The sequence below is a fragment of the Sceloporus occidentalis genome, unplaced genomic scaffold (assembly GCF_023333645.1).
Source record: "Sceloporus occidentalis isolate IW3139 unplaced genomic scaffold, rSceOcc1.0.p SCAF_4, whole genome shotgun sequence".
NCBI lineage: Eukaryota > Metazoa > Chordata > Lepidosauria > Squamata > Phrynosomatidae > Sceloporus > Sceloporus occidentalis.
Genome location: NW_028316984.1, coordinates 155,021,199 through 155,035,919, shown reverse-complemented (window position 1 = coordinate 155,035,919; position 14,721 = coordinate 155,021,199).

Sequence of the window (14,721 nt, the reverse complement as noted above, 5' to 3'; positions counted from 1 at the left end):
TCTGAGTCGACTTATCCATGGGTTAATGTAACTACTGTACTTAACTTTCATAAAAACAATTTAATTGATGGTTCTTTTCTGATCCTCCTTGTAATATGAACATTGCTCCTGAGCTGATTGTACAGATTACAAGGAGGATCAGAAAAGAACCATCAATTAATTTTTTTTTACTAGCCCTTAGTAAACTGGATATTGGGTGACAGAAGTAAGAAATGTCATGTCAAATTTATGAGGGGCTAAATGAAAACTATTGTTTTCAGTTTATACCCTTCCCTCTCCCCCATTTTTTCTTCTAGGGTATAGCTGTCTTGGTAAATGATAGGCAAGACTGCTGTGAAATTGCCTTTTTTTTTTTTTTAGGGGGGAGAATTTTGAATTCAAATATATTGAGTGATTCTTTGGGTGGGTTACATTTAGAAAATGTATTCCCAGTTGGGCAAAGAAGTGCTGCAACACATGAATCTGGAGGCTACTGTGTACACAGCTGCATAGCTAGTTATGAACTGAGGGCTTCTCTTTTATGTGCCGTAAATTTATGTTTGCACACACAGCACCCACAGCAAACAAACAACACCAGTAATGTGGGGAGGCAAAAGCCATAGACAATCGAGCAGAAAGAGTAATTATAGCAATGTTTGCACAAACTACAAATCCAGAATATGATTATGTAAAAATGGAAAATTGAGATTGTATCATCTGCTTTCAGTACGCCTTGTTTAAAATTATGCTTACCATTGGAATACCTAAACATATGCTCTTGATTCCCTGTGTGGTTTCATTGCCACACCATGATGGTAGGGATCATTTGACACGACATCTATATGAAAAGAAACATCATTTCTGGAAGAAAATGTTTTTGTTATGAAGAAGGAGACTATTGCAATATGATTTCATTTGTATGCTTCAGTCATTGTGGGATTCACTAATTATTTATGAGTGATTAAAACATACATACACACAACACACACACACACACAGAGAGAGAGAGAGAGAGAGAGAGAGAGAGAGAGAGAGAGAGACTTTCCTAACGCACAAGCAATAGAATGTAACTTTTATGGCTCTCAGGCTTTTCTGTAGTTCCTTTTAAAATTGTTGATATTTGCCAAGGATCATCAAGAGAAAACAACAGACTTACAGATAATTTTGAATCCATTGACATCGTTTGTTAAATATTAACGACAGCACTGTCTGGAAAACAGCCTCCACTGTCATGTCTTCTTTGTTTGTTTTTGGTAAATATATGTATTTTGACTACAGGTTTTCATGTAGATGTCTTTAAGTTGTACTACCTGGTATTTTGTAACTTCTGGCAGTAAAATGGACAGGTATGAAGTATTATGCCAGTGATTTACACTGTAGGCCTCGAGGACTTTTTCCCCCTTTTGACTCCAACATCATTAAAAACAAAAGTGATCCTAAAGAAAACATATAATGTTAAAGTATATGAGACATAAAAGAGGAGAGGAGGGTTTATTTTTGCAAAGTCACTTTTAAAGACATTTGTAACATTTCATTGTCTTATTTTATAATAAATACAGTATTAACAAAATTGCCAGTTGTTTAAGAATATTAATTTTTGGTTTCCCATTCTCCACTAAGGAGGGCATGGCAGAAAAATAAGATTCATTTAAATGAAATGAATTCAGATACTGTGGTTTGCATATTTATACAAAGGTGGAAATGATAATGAAAGCACATGGATAAATGCTTCTGTAATTTATCTTTGCTTACACAAAGATGCAATCCATACCACATTAACATTAATAAGATGATTACAGAACATCAGCTAATGCTCTTTTTGTGCTCAAACTCCCATTTTTGTTTCTCAATTTTTATCCTATCTGTGAGGGTCAGCTGGCAGGAAATGCCATGTAATCTGGTCTTCTGGGTTTAATCTGAAGTCTAGGCATCCCAACCAGTGTCTGTTTTTATCATTAGCTGGCCTGAATTCCATGGTTTCATTTTTTTAAAGCAAGTCTGAAAACCTCATTGTAGCTAGAATATGGGTCAAAATGTGTAGGCATTATTCTGGTTGAACAGTAATGCAGCAGCTTATTACAAGTGTCTCCTCTTCCCATCTCCTCCTCCAGCTGGTTCCAGAGGAGGAGCCTCTGGACTTCAAGATATCTGGAGGATTTAAGTTTCCTTCCAGTTTACCTCTGCTTCATGCACAAGGCACCATCCTGGCTCTCTGTGCCCCAGACTAAGGTACTCTTGAGTATGCTAAGCCAAAATCCCCCATGTCCAAATCCACCCAAACAATGTTGTGTCTCATGTTAATTGATAACGGAGAGACACTGGTTCTCCTGAGCTCTCCCAGCTAGCATTAAACACACCCATCTAGCATCAAGTATCCTATAATCAGAATAATCTGTCCTCATCCCTTTCCCACTACAGTGGGAATCCTGAAACCTATAGCCTCATGGAACTCAGGGAGGGGGCTGTCAGTGCAGGCCTTGGGATCCATTACTGATCCAAGCTCCAGCTACCACCCAAATATTTTTCAGGACCCCCCCCCCCCTGCATTTTCTATTGAACACAGTAGCTTGTCTCTGACAAAATGATTGGGCAAAATAAGGCTTGGATATATTTTCTGATATTTCAATAGCAATAGCAAGTACATTTCTATACCACTTATCAGTGTACTTAAGGACTCTCTAAGCAGTTTATAATGTGTAAGATAATTGCCCCCAACAAGCTGGGTACTCATTTTAGCAAACTCGGAAGGATGCCAGGCTGAGTTGACCATGAGCACCTGGCTGGTATTGAACTCACATCCTTGTGGTTTGTGAATGAGTGACTGCAGTACAGGCATTTAACCACCACACCCAGGGCTTTTCAAGTTTCACAAGGGCTCCACAGTGGCTCTTTTTCTTATTTGAAAGGTGAGGATAGGCTAGCTATTCCTCTGAGATGCCTGACTGGGGCCTGTATTCCCTTTGTCATATGTATTAATGTGGCCTTGAAGTTTATAATGCATACTTTATAGGAGTATGTCATGATCTCACCTCACTGTAAGTTCATATGAATGGTGAACTTTGATATTTTTATTCTTCTTACAATGCACCATTTTATCACAATTCCTCTGGTATTTTAATAAATAAAGCTGTTTGCTTGTATACCAGTCCTTTTCATTAATGTCAGATTTTGATGTACACATATTTCCTCAAATAATAAATTGTCTTCTCTGCAGTATTAAAGGAAAGCCCAATGACAACATAATCAAGATCTTCAACATTATTTGGATAAGGCTGCATCCACATGGCAGAAATAATCCGGTTTGACCCCACTTTAAGTGCCATGGCTCAGTGCTATGAAATTCTGAGAATTATAGTTTGTCAACAAACTACAGTTCCCAGAATTCATAGCACTGAGCCATGACATTTAAATGGTGTCAAACCAGATTATTTCTGCAGTGTGGATGCAGCCTATGTCTTCCAGACTCACATAACCGATATTTTAGGTAAACTATTCTCCTTGCTTTGTTCTTTGTGGCACATATGAGGAATGATATTGTGCAACAAGGACCTGATTTCCAGTTTCAGCACCAATCTCCCTTGTTTATTATTGTTTCTATAGTTTTATGTATGCTGCTATTGTTTCTGTAGTTATTTCTGTATTTTATGTCATATCACATTTGAAAGCCACTCTGTCTTTTGTCATTCACTTTTCCGCTAGGATAGCGTTGGTGAAATCTATAAAATGCCATTAGAGGTCAATCAACATTGAAAAAGGTTCTTGTCATTTACTCCAAACTTCTTCTCTTCCATCATATGTGTCAAATCAAACCTCCTGCAACAGCTGGTGTTCCAATAGTTAATGCTATAGTTTGCTTCTCCAGCACCCGTCCCACTCTTTATCTCCTTTAAGGATGATGACACGTATGCAGTCAGCTGTGTCATGTACAGATGTACTACTTGATGCTCCCATAATCACACTGCCTCCTCCTCCTCCTCCTCCTCCTCCTCCTCCTCTGTTGTTGTATATCTTCAAGTTGTTTTTAACTTATGGAGTGAGAGGATGAGATCACTCATATAAATATCTAAAGATGCCCATAGCATTATTGCCTCAGCCTAGGGAGGAAAGAATGGGCCTCCATCGCTAGTGTCTTTCTGTTGAGCAGGAAGATCTGAAGTGTAATTGTTTGCATGTTTGGCTAAATGAGCTTAGAACACTTCCCCCATCTCAAGACCAACAGGCTCTATGTGGGACGGATGCAGATGTTTAGGCACTGCATGCATGTGGCATGGCTCTGCCGAAGCAGTGAGTTCATATAATAGCACTTTAACTGGATCGATGATACAGTCACATCTAACACATAGTGGACCGATTTCTGTTGGTAGTTTCCAGTAAAGGAAAGCCATGGAATCATCTGTAAAATGCTGAATCAATGCTTATGTACACCTCTTTGATTCAGAAGATCTAATCTATCTGGGAATATTAATTAGATTCAGACCCAAGTTAAAAATTAATAGCAAAATATTTATAGTATATACTCACAGTCAATTCCAGCATTGTGGGCAGAGGCCCAAGGCAGTGTGCTGTTGTTCGTAGGCAGCATTACACTAGCTTTACCCATGGGACCAGCCACCTTATTTGTAGTAAGCACCAGCTGCTTTGCAGAGTCATGGCCTGTAGGCTATATCAGTAGCAGAAGTTCAAGGCAGCAGCCTTATGCGGTAGCCTAAGGGCATCACCCATTGGGTGCCCATTCAGTGTCTGGACGGTGTCTTATAGTAGCTGCAAGGCTGAAGCACTAAGTGGTGGGAGTGGTTGGTTGAGAGTTTAAGTTGTGTCCTGTGTTGTATTGTAATGTATCATATATTGGAATCTGCTGTGGTGTCTGCTGTTGGAATCCAATCTTATAAGAATCCAGAGTCCAATCATCATGTAAAAGTGATAAGTTTATTCGTCCATGAGCTAATGAGCACAGTCAGTCCCAGGAGAGTGAGATGAGGAAGAGAGAGCAATCAATTCCTCTCCAACCCTCTTAATACAGTTGTCCCTCCATATTCTCTAGGGTTAGCGGAACAAGACCCCCATGAATATGGAAAAACCGCAAATAACAAAAACACTATTTTTACCTGAGATGACACCTCTCTAGGAATCTCTAGGTCCTCCAGTGAAACTCTGTGGTCAATGTCCAACATACACTGACCATAGAATGGCACTGGAGTAGCTACAAATGATCTTTCAGTGCAACTTTTAGTTAAAATTGACCACAGAGTTGCACTGGAGGACCTAGACAGTCCTAGAGAGAACATATTAATGAAATCCATGAACAATCAAATCCACAAATATCAAAGCTGCAAATATGGAGGGATGAGTGTAATATATATATACTGCAGTTGATATCACTAAGGGCTGTATCTTAAAGGTACCTTACATCACAATTTGTACATTATAAAATATTTTTATATGCCAGGGTACATATGTGTAGATAGTATTTCTATAATAGTAGCAAACCAGCTGGCAGTGAAAGTGGCAGCTGTAAGACTGGGTAGTGGTGAGAGCATGCCTGGTACCGTCTAGTTGGCTATAAGACATAACCTTAGTGAGAGGAGTGTTATGCTGGACTAGCCAACTTCTTACTTAGTTTTATTATCCCAGAGAACCATTGTCTAGTGGTTTTTAGAGCTATGTTAATGTGTTTTAATTGCTATAGTTTGTTATTGTCTATTTAAAGTATAATGTGTGACAGAAATGGGGCAGCAATTTGAGTTGTCCAGGGAAGAGGAAGATATGGTGATGGTAGGGTGACATGTTACAGGGGCAGGAGAGACAGATATTTAACACCTGTCTTACTTTCCAGTCACCCTGTCATCCTCAGGAGCCTGGAAAGTGAAAATGATAAAATAAAAACTAAATACACTAATGTAAATATAAATTAATTTCATGTGGTTTATTTATAACTATGGTGGGATACAGACCGCCCAAAAAGGGCGGTCTATCCGTGCCTTGTTTTGCTGCGCAAAGGAGCCGCAGAGGACAAACCACGCAGCTCCCTTGCACAGCAAAAAGAATCTTAAAAAGCAGGTTTTTCTTGCGGCGTGTTTGTGATGCCGCAGTGTGCCAATGGTGCACTTGCAGCATCACAATGACGCTGGGACGTGCGGAAGCTAAGTGTCCATCGTGTCAATATGGTGGCGCCCATGTATACAGGGCGCCGCCATTTTGATGCCCCTATCACGTGCTAGGGGTGAGGCCAGTATGGGCGGTGCACCTTCGGCCAACCCCTAGCATGTGATGGGGGCACCACAAAGGCCTAATGAGGGCCTATATTACACATACTATATTTTATTTTTCCTGTCATTTGTCCATTGTGCTGAAATTAAAGGGGAAAAAAACCTTTCAACATTTGCATTGTATCTTCAGCAGCCCATTGCCTAACACCTCATTTGCTGTCCTTTTTGCCTCCAAGAAACTCTGCCCTGAGCTCTAGGGGCAAATCTTGTCCGCTGTTCCTCCCAGGAAAAAAGAACTTTAGGAGGATCCATCCTATCCCTCTATTTACAGTGAGGAGAGGCTGACAAGTAGACAAATTTTTTGAAGGGGGCCAGCAAATGTGGTGTTACTCAGTGCGCTTCTCAATTTCTTAGCCATGCTCAAAAATGGGAGACATATTGGTACATTACAGACCACCGAAAAGCGGTGGCCTGTACCCACCCCTTTCCCCGGGGTATCGGGGCCTGAGTGGCCAGACCGGCAGCCGCTGAGGCCCCGATGCACCGCTTTCCAGGCTGCAGGGAAGCGGCAAAAGGCTGCTTCCCCGCAGCCTGGAAAGGGGTGTCCTTGGGGCTTCAAGCCCCAAAGACACCCCGCGGCGGTGGGGAGGAGGAGAAAGGGGCCGCTTGGCCCCTTTCTCCCTTGCATTGCTGGGCGCAGCCGTCTGAAGGCTGCGCCCAGCGACACAAAGCAGTGCCGCAAACCAGGAAGGAGCTCCAAAACGCCCTCGTGCGGAGCGACGACGTCACATCCACGCCACCCCGTATAGAGGAGGCGCGGTCGTGATGTCGTCATGGCGGCCCCCATGTAGATGGGGCGCTGCCATTTTGTACGGACTCAGTCCGTACTAGGGTTAGGGGGGTGCAGAAGCACCGCACCTTCCTAACCCTAGTACGGACTGACTCCATATTTAAAGGCCCGTCTGTAACAGGCCTTTGGAATTCCTCCTGAACAAAAGGTTGAAATGTAAGGACATGTCCTGAATAAGAAGGGCCTATGGCCACCTGACTTTGACTTATGACAAACTTGTGAATGAGAGATCTCCATGAGTCTTGGTGATTAACTGTCCTGATCAAATTCTGTAAACTCAGGGCTGTGGCTTCCTTGACTGAATCAATCCACTTGTAGTGTGATCTTCCTCTGTTCCTACTGCCTTCTGCTTTACCAAGCATTATCATCACATACAGTTGGGAAAAAAGTTCACCAGAATTCTTTAGTCATCCGAAAAATGTATATTTAACTCTGTATACTGTGGAAAATGAACATGAAAATACACACCAATTTTCACATGGGAAGAAAGAAGAAAAAGAAAAACCGGACCACCTGATACAAACAAAGAGTAGGACAAGAATGCAGGCAGATTTAGAGATATGCAATGAAATTAAGACTGGGTGGTTTTTATTTTCACATCCCTAGTTTTCACTTCCAGCTTCCTGCCAAATTTCCAGCAGTGTAAAAAGATATAAAAATCATCCATGCTTTTTACAGGCTCTAATTCCCATGTTTCCAATAACTAAAAATGCTGGATCCATGCTTTTTGGGAAACAGTGCTGCAGAGGCAAGAAGAGTTAGTATCTGTTGTGTTTATGTGAAAAATGGAAACAAAGAGATAGATCCCTGTTAATCTGTTTTATTAATCAGGCTTTATGATGCTAGTATTAGCATTTATTACTTGAATAAAAATAAGGTCTGATAGAAATAATCCTCTTAAATAGATGACACTCCTTATGACAAGCTTTATTTTTAAACAATGGGGAATATGTGAATAGCTTAGGCTTTAGCTCTCCACAGGAAGAATGACTAACAAAAGAAAGCTCAATTCTTTCCTATAGTAACTGCCCAGCAATTAATCTGACATACTGTATATTTTTAATGTTAATGAACCCTGAAGGGAAGACATTTGTGCAGTTGCAAAAGGTTCTGAATTATTTTCTGAACTAAACATGACCAAAAAGTTCAAGCCATTGAAGTAAGCCCTGTCTCTTCACTGAGGTCCAAGGGGAAGTGCAAAAGGTAACAGTCAAACTGTTCATCAAAAATTACATTTTAAAAGAACCAGTAGAGATTGTTTAATGAGAGCAAGTTGCAGGCATATTTCCTGTGTTCCATTCCACTGGAGCATCCGATGTAGCAATATGTGTTTTGCAGTGGTCCATGATTCCCTTTTTCAAGGCTCACTAGGCATGAGATCATATAGACTAGGCTGCACATTAGTGTAAAATGATTCAGCAGAAATCCTGTTTCATCATCACAGATGCTCAAAACGAGGTTTTTTGAGATGCTCTAAAGCAGGAGTGGGCAAAGTGTGGCCTGTGAGCTGCATGCCCCCCAATGCCATTATTGTGCCCCCAGGGCTACCCAGGAATAAAAAGGTTTTTTTTTTGGCAACACCCCCAAATGGTTTTGCTCCCGAATGTTGTCAAATGCTCTCGAGGGGTTTTGGAGGGCATTTGCACCACATTTGGAGCCCCCTGGGTCCCCTAGAGCCAAAAACATTTTTTGTGCCCTGAAATGCTTAAAGAATTTTCACTAGGAGCAAGGTGTCCATTTCCACCACATGCTGCAGGCTTGTGGGCCAGTAAGCCCAGGAAAGGCCTTTTTTTGAAACCACCAACATGGCGAAATTGTCCCCATGTCTCCTAAAAGCATGGCAGGGAGCCTTTTCTTCAACTTTTTTTGTGTGGAAGTAAATGCAATAACAATAGCAGGTACATTTCTATACTGTTTATCTGTGAACTATCACTCACCAAACAGCTTACAATATGTAAGCCAATTGCCCCCAACAAGCTGAGTATTTATTTTACTGACCTACAAAAGGATGGAAGGCTGAGTCAACCTTGGAGCCCTGGGATTGAACTCACAATGTTGTGGCTGCAGTACTATCATTTAGCCACTACACCACCAAGGCTCCTAAGTGCAGTGCTCCATGGTCTTCTAAGGGGTTAATGCAGCCCCCTAGGCATTCACGGACTTTCTAGTTGCCCACCCCTACTCCAAATAATTTTTTCACTTAACAAGGAGGTATCATTGTTCTTCCGTTTAACAGAATAGTTGTCCCTCTTGTTTCATAAATCAGCACTATGGATGGAAATAGTATTTGGAATTATTCATTTCCTGGTTGAAAATTGGGTTTTCTGATAGACAGAAAACCTGATCTGAAAGAACAATAGACCTGCAAAAACTTTGCACAATTTTCACCTGATGTTCTCCCCTCCATCTCCCAAATGTTGCAGAAGAGTTATTCTTTGAAGAAAAATAAATGATTTTTCTGAGGCAGGGGAATGTTTTCTGCCCAGAAGATCAGTTTCCTGTATCAAAAACCTGCTACCTGTGCAGAAAATCATTGTTTTGTGCAAACAACCATGTGTTTTTCTTTGCAGAATAATTCTTCCACAACCCCTCAAGGAAAATTCTGTGGAAGAATAGTCTTTTTCCCCCCTCACAGTGAGTGCCAAAAGAAACTACAGTCACCTCTCCTAACTTGTGGATCTCAGATCAGCAACCATGGAAATCCACGGAAAGGTGACCTCCACTATTCTTAATGGGGCATGCATACATGGGCAAGCATCCCAGTCAAGCCTCTGGAGCTTGAATATGTGTGAACAGATCCCCTGTGAAAACAGAGGACCAACTGTACTGTAATTATTCATCTTCACATGTGAGGATGACATAGTCAAGGATTTACTTCCTTCAGTATTAACATAATGATTGGATCAAATTCACAAGGGAGTTGATGACTAGTAAGGCATAGCCAAGAGAGTAAATGGTAAGTAGAAGCATACTGCAGCAGACCAAAATCCTATCTAGTTCATCAGTTTATTCACACAGTGGCCATAGTTGACTACAATAAACCCACAATTTATGGGATATGGGTGGAACAATATCATCACTATCACCACCACCACCAATTGTGTTTCTTGGCAAATGATATATAGCAACACACTGCAATTTGTACTGAAGATAATATATATCCTTTCTGACTAGCAGCCACTGACAGTACCCTCATCCCAGAAGTTGTTCAATCCCCGTTTAAAGCCATCCATGTTGGCAGCTATTGTTGCACCTTTTGTTGCTGGATTTTACAAGCATCATTTGGTAAGATTTCTGAAGCAGACTTAGGGGGTGCATTGAAATTCAGAGTAGCTTAGCATTCTGTGCATAAAACCCACAAAGAGTTAAAGAGAACTCTCCATGTAAATCTGAGTAGAAAGGGGCCTTCCTTTATCCTCTCAGAAAGCAAGTCAATAGTGTAGCTCTGCACATAATGCAGCAGAATGAGCAGAAGTAACTCTTTGTTGTTAGTATGGTTTCTTCAGGGTTGTTTTCAAGCTTCAGTGCTCTTCTGCATAGCAAGGTGAAAAAAATGTCAATGGGATAGATTTAATATGTTCCGGATCCACGTCATTTATAATATTTGCCAATTCTTGATTAAACTGATCGACATGACTCAGCTTTCAAGGTCAGTTAAATTTGATAAGGATGGGAACAAAGGTGAGGAAGCTGCTCTCAGAGATAATCTATAGCTCGTTCAAAGATGATTGGCCCTGATATTTTAAAAGGACAAAACTCTGAACTTGAAAAGCGGGGGAAGTTAGGCTATTCAAAGAAATAATAGAGGAATTTGGCAAGTTAAAAGAAGGGTTAGAAAAATGTGAAGAGATGAAAACAGTAAGTTCTACATTTTAGTCACTGAAGTACAAATCTCAGGATTCTGTAGGATGGAACCATGACAAAGTGGTATCAAACTGGTATAACTATGTAGTGTAGACAGGAACCACCAGAGGCTTCCATGTCTGTGGTATGCTGAATCCACTCATCATTTTCTTCCAGACTACAAAGGAACTGTCCAATCTATCCAAGGGAGCAAGGGTGGTGTAGTGGTTTGGGTGTTGAAGCAGGACCCTAGGATACCAGGGTTCAAATCCGTCTTCAGCCATGGAAACCCATTTGATCACCTTGGACACACCATACTCTCTTAGCCTAAGGGGAGAGCAAAGTCAAACCCTGTTCTAAATAATTTTTACAACATAACTCTATGATAACATTACCATATGTCAAAATTGATTTGAAGATACACAACAACAACAACAACAACAACAACAACAACAACAAAAACAATCCAAGATTCTGAACCCTTTAGCCAAAATAGGTTTGGCTCCTATTTGACTTCTTTAAAATCTGGAATAAAATCCAGATAACATTTACTGCATCACTGATATGAAGACCTCCGGCTGCTCTGAGTGTTCATGGGGACTTTCTGATTATCACAGTTTCATTCTCTCCATAATTCTGAATACCAGAGGCTGAGCATGTTGTAAAATAGGCTTGTATCCATACCCCTTCTCCATTCACATGAGGAATCCACATCATAACATTAATAAGGCAAACAATAGAAAACAGCTAATACTAATCCTAACCCAACAATGATTACTGAAATACTAACTGGAACAAATATTAAATCATGGTCATAGAAAATGCAAATATATCTGACTACTATGGGACTATTTAAAGCAATAAATGGGCAGAGACCCACAGAAGCAGGAATATATCAACAACACTTTGATGAAAATGCGGAGAAAGCAGAAGCTTATATTTGCTTGTCTGTAGATCCCAGCATTCCTTACCATATTCAAGGTTTAACTGATGCAAAACAAATATGGGACAAACTACAGGAAGTATTTAATTCTCCAAGTACTTCTAATCAAACCGCTCTCATGATCAAATTTGTTAACACCAAGATGCATCATCCTCAAATTTTAAATCAGCATATTAAAGGCTTTATGACAACTTTGTCTGGAATTAAAGCAGGTGGAGAATCTTTTCCATAACATATTTTAGTTTTAGTTTTGTTAAATATATATTTATTAAAGCCATTATTATTTGTTTTTAAACCACAAACTACATGTTTGTTGTTTCTTTGAGACAGTCTTTAATTTTAGGAAAGCATATTAAAATATAATCTGACCCACACTTCTGCTGTACTGCTTTCATACTTGCTTATTTTTATTTCCCTTTAAAATGGTCAACACCCTGGGAAACTCAAATTATACGCCACAGTTTTGCACTCTTGAATACTACTGAGTCACTATTTTTACGCTAATGCTCTTATTATAATTCACCCACCCTACTCTATCAGCCAACAACTGCATGGGGGAGAAAAAGGGTCATTTTGCCCATGACTGAATGATGTTTCCATCACGTTTGCAGCAGTCAAGCCAGGACAAATTACTTAAACTCTTAGTTAAGTATAAGCTGATACAGGATTCCAGCCAGTGATTACTGCACTTGGATGATTTTCCATACATGCAGAAATACACAAGTTTGTAAATTTGAGATGGGTAAAAAGGGCAGGGATGCACAAAAACATGAAGTCTAGGGTCTCAGTAGTCTCCAGGAGCCATGAACTGCAAAGTGCCAGTTAGAAAAGAAAGTAAACCAGGGTCGCAAACTGCCCTTAATAACATTTAGGGCACATCTACACTGACAAGAAAATCCAGCCTATCTTCAGGTTATTCTGATCTGCAGTGACCATGGGCTTCTTTGCACATACTGAGGTGAGTTCAGGAGAACTGTCCACACAGTTCTCCCTTTTTAAAAACATATAAAGGTAAAAAAAATGCAGTGTGTGTAGCCACATGGCTGTGGGCACTCCAGATTTGTTTTATCCATTCCCATGTGTGCAAATAGTGAGCCAGAGTGGCACAGTGGTTTGAATGTTGGACTACAACTCTGGAGGCCAGGGTTTGATTCCCACTGGGCAATGAAATCCACTGGGTGACTTTGGGCAAGTCACATGCACTCAGCTTCAGGGGAAGGCAATAGCAAATCCACTCATGGCAGGGGATGAATGTGGGCATAAGTTGGAAACAACTTGAAGGCAAACAACACACCCATGTGGGCAAATGTACATATTTCAAAACTCCTCCCTCCAGCCTCATACCAGTGTTGCTATGGTGGGTAGTACACACACACATCTGGATTTTCCACTCAAAACTGGGATAACTCCCAATTTTCTCCCCTTCTGGATGAAAGCCTTAGGTGATTAAAAGGTCCAGATTCAGCAACAATCATTCTGTATGTTGTTTGGACAGTTCACTGTGAAAACTAGGTGAGACCATTTTATTTGACCCATGAGACACAGTCACAGTCTACTGGAAGAGGGCATGATTGGTTGGCTAGAGTTCAAAAAGGGATTTACCTTCTTAAAGAATATACTTTGCAACATTTTGTTGTAGGTAGCACTTGAACTGAGCCAGATATGAAACTTTCTCCACTAAATATATGGATGACTACTTAGGAAATGCGAATGTAAATCCAGTTGTCTTGGAATATTTGAAATTAAACTGTTATACAGTCTAACCATATGAGATATTATTCTGAAAAATGCTTGCACAGCATATATCATCCTTTAAGGATTTTAGGTAGTACAGTGGACCCTTGTCTTACGCGGGGATCCATTCTGGACTCCCTCCCCCCCCCATGTAAAATGAATTCCACCTATGCTGGAGCCTCATTTACTTGAATGAGGCTCGTGCATGCGGTGGCGCGGCGGTGTGGTGGAGCACACATGCCATGGGCGCACACCCTATTCATCTGAATGGGATGCATTGCCCCTTGTGCCCCGCACACTCCCCACGGCTTGAGCTACTAAAAATAAAGGGTACAATCCAGCCAAATTAAATACTTATATATGAATCCCATTAATTTTAATTGATTTCAAAGGTTATTTACTTATTTGTTTACCTACTTGAAAGGTAAGTATACCCACTATTTTTCAAAATTAATTTCAAGGTGACTTACAAGAAAGTTAAACAAAATAAATACGACATTCACCCCAATTGAAAGCACTTTTAATGGAACAATATTAAAGTAAAACCACAATGAAACAACAATCAAAACAGAGGTTAAAACAATAAAAAAGAAAAAAATCAGAAGAGTAGTAGAAGTTATAATCAATTTTAGTTGCGAGGATGTTGATAAACAGGCCTGGCTTTGACATATTTGATATTCAATATTTTTGTTTCCTTAGCAAAGGCTGAAGCCTTAGGAAACTTAATTACCCTGCTACAAAAACTGCTACAACTTTGAAGTATAGATATATTCATAGATTTATCTCCAGAACATGCAGTATAGAGACTTCCTGAGAAACTCATTGCACTCGTATTACAAAGCTTCATCCTGGATTGAGACAGATCTTTCAAAGCTGGTGCTTTTTATTTTCAAATTTTTGCACCTCTCCAGCTGTACCAATTGGTTGGGACAGTCCTAATTAATCCCCCTTCATTCCACTTTTCAGCTGCTTCTAAAATGTCCCAGTTTTTCTTTCCTCTTCCAACTTCTGTGAAGTTGTATGAAAAGAAGCAAGGAGGAAACGACTTGTGAATATGTTACTGAATGGCTCTTCAATGAATGTGTGTGAAGCAATGCTTAGAACAACAAAGGGCAGCTAATCCCAACACACAAAAAGTCTGTGATGGAAAGGAGGGACCCCTGTGA